This window comes from Neomonachus schauinslandi, chromosome 2 (genome assembly GCF_002201575.2).
Source record: "Neomonachus schauinslandi chromosome 2, ASM220157v2, whole genome shotgun sequence".
NCBI classification, from domain to species: domain Eukaryota; kingdom Metazoa; phylum Chordata; class Mammalia; order Carnivora; family Phocidae; genus Neomonachus; species Neomonachus schauinslandi.
The window spans coordinates 197,204,699-197,214,218 of NC_058404.1; positions in this window are offsets into that span (position 1 = coordinate 197,204,699).

The window sequence follows — 9,520 nt, forward strand, 5'->3', positions numbered from 1 at the left end:
TGAATGACAGGGGCTCGGCGGTTGCTCACAGTTTCAGACATTTGCTGTAATTTACACTAAGATGTGGATATAATTATCCTTATCAGAATCACGTCCCCTGGCAAATCTGTACGTTAAGTCAAGTCAATTTCCTCTCATTAAATCACAGCATTTGGGGACCGCAGTTTGTCTCAGCCAAGAACCAGAGCTGGAAATAATAAAGGCCAAGGCAAAAAGAAGTTGGGTTCTCAGCAGGGCATGTGGGCGGTGAAGACAGAGGCAGAATTTCAGAAGTGTGCTGGGAGCCCAAACCTCCAGCAGCTCCATGACTGTGCCTCTTGAATTTAGAGCAGGCACTTCTCAGCCACTCACCACCTCACCATGTGGCAAATCGAGAATGCTGTCTTCCATGTAAGCTCTAGGAGCAGAAAAGAGCATCTAAAAGAAGGTATTTTCAGTGATGAAGCAGATACCTCAGAAATGGCCTCATAGTTTTGTCCTGTGAGTGAAACTAAAAATGAGCAGTTTTGTATTGGACCTATAGTAGGTTTTCACACATGCGACCCGCCTTGTTTCTCACAAGACGGTGAGGTGAATTGTGAACACGCTCATAATGTCCATTTCTTTTTCTATTTGGAATCTAACACAATTCTAATTAAAGAGCCTGGACTAGAGCCTGGGGACACTGGACATGACCTACCACCTGCTGAATCTCCAGCCATTACCACTGTTCCTTGCACACTGTAAGTGCTAAATAGAGAGCAGCTGAATGAATAAATTGTGAATACGATAATTTGTTGAAATCGGGAAGTTTTGAAAGATATGGAAACTAAGTTTAAAGATACTAGAAATCACCAGGCCAGCAAAATGTGGCTGATACCAAATTGCACAGAACACACCCAGCAAATGAATGTCTGTCAGTGAGTCCCCTTTCATTGCGGGGGATGGAGTCCTGACTGGTACTAGCTTCAAACTTAAAGATGGAAGATTTTCATTTGCTAACCTAGAAGTCTAGTAAGGCAACCAGCTTAAGTCTTGCCTGGATTCAGGGGCTCAAGTCACATCACTCATGGCTCCAGCTGTCTCTGTCCTCTCTTGGTTCTGCGGCTCTCTGCTTGAGAATCCCAATATGGCAGCCCCCAGTAGCCCCCAGCCTTGCACGTTCTCAGCCTGGCCACCCAGTGGGGGGACGAAATCCCTCTCCCAGTGTATTATTTATCTTTTGCTATGGAACAAAACTCCCCAAAACTTAGTGGCTTAAGAAGAACAGCCATTTCACTGCTCACAATTTTGTGGGTCAACAAATCAGGCAAGGCTCAGCTGGGCAGTTCTTTGGATCCATGTGGTGTCCTCTGGATTCAATCAGGCATTTGTGGTCAGGTGTTGTCAGCTGGAGGCTGGTTGGGCTCAGATGGCCTCATGCACATGTCAGAGGCCTCAGCTGGGATGTCTGAACCTGTCTCTACAAGGTCTATCTCTGCATGAAGTGTTTCCATCTCAGCCTGGCTTGCTCACAAAGTGTTCTAAGAGAATGAGCACAGAATCTGCAAGCCCTCTGGAGGCTGAGGCTTGGAACTCACACATCTCCTCAATTGATCAAATCAAGTCATGGGACCAGCCCCAATTCAAGGGGAATGGATTCCACCTCTTGATGGGAAGTACATGAAATCACATCACAAAGGGACAAATAGTACAGGAGCTGTTGTGGTGGTGGTCAGCTTTGCAAACACTCTACCACCCTCAATGTCCACGTATCAACCTCACAAAGAGTCTGGTTTCCCTACTCAGCTCACATGCATATCCCTGAGGCCGTCACAGTGACCAGGGAGGATAAGTTGCTCATATGCTCAACCCAGAAGTGGTGGGCGGGGGGTAGTATGATCTGAATGGCAGCTCTTCCAGAGCCACCTAGAATCAGAGGGGGAATCCCCAGCAAACCAGAAAAGGATGAAGAAGTGTGCTCAGGAGACAAAACGGAAGCTAGCAAGCTCCAGGGCAGGCTCTATCCATCATGAGGGGATGATGATCAGCCAGGAAAGCTTAAACATAAAGCCAGAAGCATCAAGGGCATTGGCCATTTGGCCCTCTCAAGGATAGAGATGCCCTGACCCATAGACTCAACCTGTCCAGTCGCCCCTTAACTTTGGAAATGAATGCACAACTCTCAACGCCAGCTGCCAGAAACAACAAACATTCCCGTCAGTTAACTCCCGTGCCTTTTTTTCTCAGTCCATAATGCCCTGGTGGCCTTCCCATTAGAATGATTTCCAACAAGTTGCTCAAACCAATTGGAATTCTGATTTTTCTTAATTCTATATTTCACAGCAAAAATTGGCAAATTATCATGCCTGGTTTGTAGATCACTGTCTGGTGAGAACAGTAGGGATGTGTCACCGCCACTCCAACTAATGCTCAGGTACCAAGAAGTTGCATCTTTAAGGCTAAAAGCCAGACTGTGATGAAATCTGCAAAGCTCTTATCCCTTGAGGCATCTTGCTGAGGCTTTCTTGGAGGCGCCTGAGCTCCGCTGAGTCTCCGGGTACTGTCTCAACTTGACGTCAGAAGAAACTAAGGTTTCGAGAAGCAACTTGCCCAAGGTCATGAAACCGTGGACCAAAGCCATAAGGTGGCTCTTCCCCACTCATTAGTTACAATCTGTTTACTCACAGGACTCTTGCCGTGGTCCCACTCTATGCCCAACTGTATTCCAGGTGCTGCCGATAGGATGGGGAAGAAGGAAATCTCCAGCTATCATGGCGTTGACATTCAAGTGGAGGGGATGGCAAATAAGAACCAAACAAACAAATAGGTCACACACAAAAAGCGAATGGTGATGAACACAGTACAAAGGATTAGAACATGGTGTCTGGGTTGTGACTTTAGACTGGGTGGCCGCAGAATGACAATGTGAGAATAACATCCCACTGTTACCCATGGAGCTCAAATGCCCACCTGCAAAATCGGTAAATCTGTTAGCTGGACAAAATTATCTCTAGAGCATCATCCTGCACAACACATCCTGTGGATAAAGGACTCGGTAGGCTAGGTTAGCGTCATATAGGTTAGAATCAGTTAAAACCATTAACTATCTATAGCAGTATCTGTAATTTATTGAGCTGCACTGGATGCCTAAAATCGGTGATCTCTCATGCTCATGACGAACTTGCCAGGGCAGGTGTTAGTCTCAGCATTTAACCAGTGGGGGAACTGGTCACGTTCACTGAGGTTAAGAAATTTATGCCAAGGGAGGTGGGAGAGGGGACGTGGTAGTGAGTCTGCCATCGAGCCTGAAGCACTGTTTGGAATTTGCTGTGCCACACCCTTCCTCTCTCCAGACTTGCCCCCTGCCCCACCATCCCCTCCTCCTCCTCCAATATTACAGAGACCCGAGTCCCACATCCCTTTGTCGTCTCCTCCCAGAGGTCAGCAGGGTTTCTATTTGCATGGGAAAGGCATCTGGCTTCCCACAGCCAACTGGTTCCCCCCAACCCTCACTAACCAGGTGCTCCCCAGCCTCTGACCCTAGTGAATCAGCAACCAGGACCACAGGGGCTGGGGAGGGACTGGGGCAGGAAGATAGGATGCCCAAGTACTTCCCTCCCACCCGCCCTGCCTCCCCAGGACACTTTAAGGCAAAAATTATTTGCCAATTTGTACCATTTGTATTCTGAAGTCTGGGACCTGCCCAAGATATCCTAGTGGATGAACAATGGAGTTTATATTTTAGCCCGAATACTCTAAATCCTAACCTAATGCTCATTTTACTGTGCCGCACATGTCAAAAATATAAAGGGGTTTTCTCAACGAGGGAAATCAGAATCAACACGAGGCACACAGCCCCATCTCTTTTCTTCTCGTGATATCAAGAGCCTCCCAAGAAAGGCCACTTTGGACCAAACCCCAATGTTGTCTACCTCCAGGGCTCCAAGGAATCACCAGTGTCTGATGATGTGAGAAACAAAGGCAGAAGAACAATTATTAAATGTCCTTACTTCCTACAGCCCACTGGCAAGTTCTTGAAACAGGGAGAGTGACCTTCCTTTAGGGACTCAGCTGCCTCGATGTTAATACTCTGCTAAAGGCAAAAGGCAATCTTAGCCCAACCCCCGGGATCCTGTAAGCCTACTTCAACATATAAAAATTCCTTTGGAAACTTCCTTTATCTCTACTCCCCAAGATACATGTTGGCTATCATCCCCCAATCATTGGACCCACCCATATGCATGTGAAGGGTCTCATGACTAGGGTTTTACTAGACAGTAAATGACCTTTTCCCAGCAATAGCTAGCCCCCTCAAGGTCCTGGAAACTTTGCTTCCAAACTCCTTAGAGACTTATGCTATCCCTAACCCCCTCCCATCTTGAAAGTACATAATGGACTACTCCTCACGACCCTGATGCGGCTCTTTCTGCCAGCGGGTCCTGTCCCCGTGCTCTAATAAAACCACCTTTTGCATCAAGGATGTCTCAAGAATTCTTCCTTGGCCATTGGCTTCGAACCCTAACGTCTTTCCTACATCCCCTGAGACAAGAAGGACCTGATGCCTGCCTGGGTCATCCTGCTGCCCCTCCCTTTGTGTGAATGGTGCCCCCTGGGGTTGTGCAGGGCAGGCCTGACCCTAACCAAATCAGACCGAAGGGAGAGATTCCTAAGCCAAAAGACACCGCTCCTCCAGGACTCACACTGCGGCTTACCCTGGAAGTGTGTTGCAAAAGGGGAGAGAACAAGCCTTTCTCAAAGACTGGAGTTCTGAGCCTTCGTCCCATGTGCAGGCGATCTTCATTTGTGGGTGTGGGACCCTGGTGGAAGAATTCCAAAGTCTCTCTTTTAGATGTGCAACCACACTTAGGATCTTAGGAAGTGAAAGGGTGTACGAGAAAGTGCCTTGTAAACCGCGTAGGACCCTAGAACGTAGGGAATTGCTCACGGGTTGGTAAGAGCTAGGCCAAGGAGTATTGGACCAGCGAGCTCTGTCTCTGCCTCTGTCCATCTTTCCATTAAGTCAGAACACTGTGATTAGGAGTACTCAGCACGTGGCCAGCACCGGGGATAACAGATTGCTCCAACACACCCTCTGCCACTGAAGAGAGCGAAGGCTCACGAGAAAGGCAGCTAGGGCACAATTTCACCCCATGGGGTGAGGCTGTCATGGAGGGAAGCAGGGACGTTATGGAATTAAGGGAGGGCACCTAAACCGACTGAGAGAATCAGAGAAGGCTTCCTGGAGGAGGTGGGCTCTCACTAGAGGAAGCCAGAGATAAAGGAAAGAGCCCGCTACCTAGAACCCAACCACAGCCGACAATGTGGCTCCTGAGAGCCTCCGTGTGGCCCGTGTGGTGGAACACGGGGTGACTTAGAAGGACAGGAAGGTGTGGTAAGGTTCTGGGCTCAAACAACAGGCAGGAGTGTGCATTCCATTTTGAGGAATAAGGACTTTGTGTTGAAGGTGAGCAGTTACCAAATGTGCTTCATGAAATCCTAGACCTTAGGTGCGTGAGAAAGAGGGGCTCCTTAGTCACACAGTTTGGGAAATCCTCCTCCTCGACTTTCTTGGAGGGTCACCGAGTACATTAGCACATTAACAGCTCTGAGAAGTCCTGCAATGAGAGCCTGTTTAACCGTGACTAACCCAGCCTTCCCCAAATAATTTGGCCAGGAGAAATCGGATTCCTATAAGCGTCCCACAGAACACCCTGGAAAGTCTGTCAGAGGCTCTGGGGAGACTCTGAATGCCCTTTGAAGCACAAGAAGGACCTGGTCAGATTGGTGTGTTGGAAACAAGCCAGAGAGAAGGAATTGCCCCTTCATTAGCCTGTTTCTGTCTTTCTCCCAAATACCACAATTACTGTAACATGTCACCCCTCGGTGTCCTAACCTTCTTTATTCTCCCGGTGTCCCTTCCTCCTCACAAACTGCAGGCATTTCCCAAGCTCGGTTCAGGTGTCATGTCCTCCAGAAAGTTCCCCTGACCCTCCTCTGACCTCTGAGTGGATGGCCAACTCAGTCCCCGGTGTGACTTGCTGCACAGTGAACTGTGACCACACAGGGTCACCCTCCTCTCTGGGTTTCTGCTCAGCATCCGTTGCTGAATGTCACTTCTCCTGCTCTTACTGAGGCTGCATCGTTAGCCTTCATCCCTTCTCAAGTTCAAATGCTGTCCTTGGACCAGATCTCCCATCCCTAGGATTTCACCAACCCAACCAACAGCTTTGTGCCTCCTGCCAGAGCTCCCTTTCCGGTGGCGGACCTGGTTCAGATACCTGCTAGACAGCTCCCCCTGGATGCCCGTGGAGCACTGCAGATCAGCACCTCCAAACCTGAACTCCCCTCCTCCTGCATTACACCTCTTCCTCCTCTGTCACCCTGACTCAGAACAGCATCACCCCCCGCCTGCCCAGGCTGGAACCCGGGGGCCATGTGGACCCTGCTGTCTTCTCCCCACCCAGTCCTGACGATGCTACTTCCAGAAAGGATGCTTCTCCTTCCCCGTGCCCCTTCCCCGCCGTTCTGCCGGACCAGGGCTTCCCCGTTGCCCACGGACACAGCTGTGATAGCACCATGACAGCTCTCTCTCACCCCCCCTCCCCCCCACTGCAGCAGAACCGTCCTTCCACAGCACCGGTGTGTCCCGTCCTGTCCCCGCTTCCGACCCCTGTGGCTCCCCACTGCAGCTCCTCCGCACCGGGACTCCTCTGCTCCCGTCCCTCTCACCCTGCCCATGACTTGTTCCCTCTGCCTTTTTTAACATTTTTATTTAAATTCAATTTAAGTAACATATACTGTATTATTACTCTCAGAGGTAGAATTTAGTGATTCATCCGTTGCCTATAACACCCAGTGTTCACTACAACACGCACCCTCCCCAATGTCCATCACCCAGTGACCCCATCCCCCCACCCCCGTCCCCTCCAGCACCCCTCAGTTGGTTTCCTAAGATTGAGAGTCTCTTATGGTTCGTCTCCCTCTCTGGTTCTGTCCTGTTTCATTTTTTCCTCTCTTCCCCTATGATCCTCTGCCTTGTTTCTTAAATTCGTCATATCAGTGAGATCATATGATAATTGTCTTTCTCTGATTGACTTATTTCGCTTAGCATAATACTCTCTAGTTCCATCCACGTCATTGCAAATGGCAAGATTTCATCCTTTCTGATGGCTGCATAATATTCCATTGTATATATATACCATGTCTTCTTTATCCATTCATCTGTCAATGGACATCTGGGCTCTTTCCACAGTTTGGCTATTGCGGACATTGCTGCTATGAACATTGGGGTGCAGGTGCCCCTTCGGATCACTACATTTGTATCTTTGGGGTAAATACCCAGTAGTGCAATTGCTGGGTTGTAGGGTAGCTCTATTTTCAACTTTTTGAGGAACCTCCATACTGTTTTCCAGAGTGGCTGCACCAGCTTGCCTTCCCACCAACAGTGTAGGAGGGTTCCCCTTTCTCCGCATCCCCGCCAACATCTGTAGTTTCCTGACTTGTTAACTTTAGCCATTCTGACCGGTATGAGGTGGTATCTCATTGTGGTTTTGATTTGGATTTCCCTGATGCCGAGCGATGTTGAGCACTTTTTCACGTGTCTGTCAGTCATTTGGATGTCTTCTTTGGAGAAATGTTTGTTCATGTCTTCTGCCCATTTCTTGACTGGATTATTTGTTATTTGTTTTTTGGAGTGTTGAGTTTGATAATTTCTTTACAGATCTTGAATACTAGTCCTTTATCTGCTATGTCATTTGCAAATATCTTCTCCCATTCTGTCGGTTGTCTTTTGGCTTTGTTGACTGTTTCCTTTGCTGTGCAGAAGCTTTTTGTCTTGACAAAACCCCAATAGTTCACTTTTGCTTTTGTTCCTCTTGCCTTGAATGCCTTTCCATCCCTTTTCCCCCAGGAAACCCCCAGCTATCCTCATCTCCAGGGCTGCCTGTCCTTGGCTGGCCCCCCACTGCAGCTTAGGCACCTTTCCCCACCACTCCATGGCCCCACTGAGCCTCAGCCTCCTCACATGGAAAACTGCAATCCCTACATCAACCTTTGTTGTGAAGAACAAAAGAGAGAAAATAGGATTCCACTGTGCTTGGAATGAAGGAGATCCTCAGTAAGCGGCTTAGGGGAACAAAGGACAATTCTGCCCCATCCCCCAGAGTGGCTGCTGGGACCCCCGCTTGAGACTGGCTCCAAGAGTTGCTCGGGCCTTGCGGGCCAAGCCCAGCCCTTCAACCCACCCACCGCCCCTTCAGCTGACTGGTTCCCTCTCTGGCTGTAGCAGGCCGCGCATCACCGAAAGCCCCAAGCCTGTGCCATGAAGTTTGAACATGATCAAAAGCGCCCGAAAGCCAGGCGAGTAATCCGCCAACGACCACAGACGGGCTGCAGCTGGCCCCAGGGTGCAAAGAACCTCATCAAAATGGTGATGGGTTTGCTGAGGAAAGTCTGGCCTGTGGTAGAGAGAGGCTGTGCCCAAGTGCTGATAAAGGAGCGAGCACGAAGGCCGGACTGAGTCCCTGCTCCCGGCCGGGACACGGCCACAGCCCAGCTTCCACCCAGCGAAAGACAGAGCCCGGGGGCCAGGGCCCCTCCCACAGACCGTGAGCTTTCTCCATCCGTCACACCCAGGTGCTCTGCACTGGGAATGCGAGGGAGCAAGGGACATGGTGCTGCCTACCTCAGGGCTCAGTCCAGCTGCTACATAGACAAGCAGCATCTGCGACAAATGTCAGAACGGGCTAGGCAAGCTCAGATGAGAGGCAGCTGGCCCAGTAGTAGCAAGGAAGGTGATGGGGATCAGGGATGGCTTCCTGGAGGAGGAGACACCGCAGCCGCAACTTGAAGCCATGTAGGAATGCGTAAGATAAATAAGGGAGAAAGGACATTCTAGAAGACAGAATGAACAGAGGCACGAGAACACGAAACATCGGGGTGGGTTCCAGGGACGCTCTCCCCTGTTGCTGCAGCCCGAGTAGAAGGAAGGGAGGGCAGGTGAGTGAGGCCAGAGGGATGCAAAGGCCAAGAACGTGGGGGGGGAGAGCACCTCACCTGAATGTGGTCCCTCGTGAACCAGCCACCCCTACTTTTCCAGAGTCATGATATTTCTCCCCTCCGTCCACACACCAAAAAGCAGGATGCCACTTAGGTTTGGGGTTATTTTGAGCAACAGGGTCAGTTTTTCTCTACCCAGATCCCGGCACTGAAGCCCAAACTGCACATAAACCTCTCAACAAGCCGGACAGGTGCATGTCAGTCAGCTAAAAACAGGCTTGGGAAGGGAGCTCATGAAGAAATAGATGCTTTTAGTCCCTTCCAGTCTTTAAGAATCTTAAAAACCCCTCAGATGTTTCTCCAGCCAGTTAGAACATCTCCCAAAAAGCTATTTTGAGGCAAGCGCATCCTCTGAAGTGGCTCTCACCAGCCTGACAGCCAGGCAGCAGAGTGCCATTTTCCCAGCTTTTAAGAGAAGTATCATGAAGGGACGAGAAAGCCCATTTTCGGGAGGTCTCTGTGCAGCCGGGCCCACCGCATGGTGCGCCCCCAACTCTCCCCA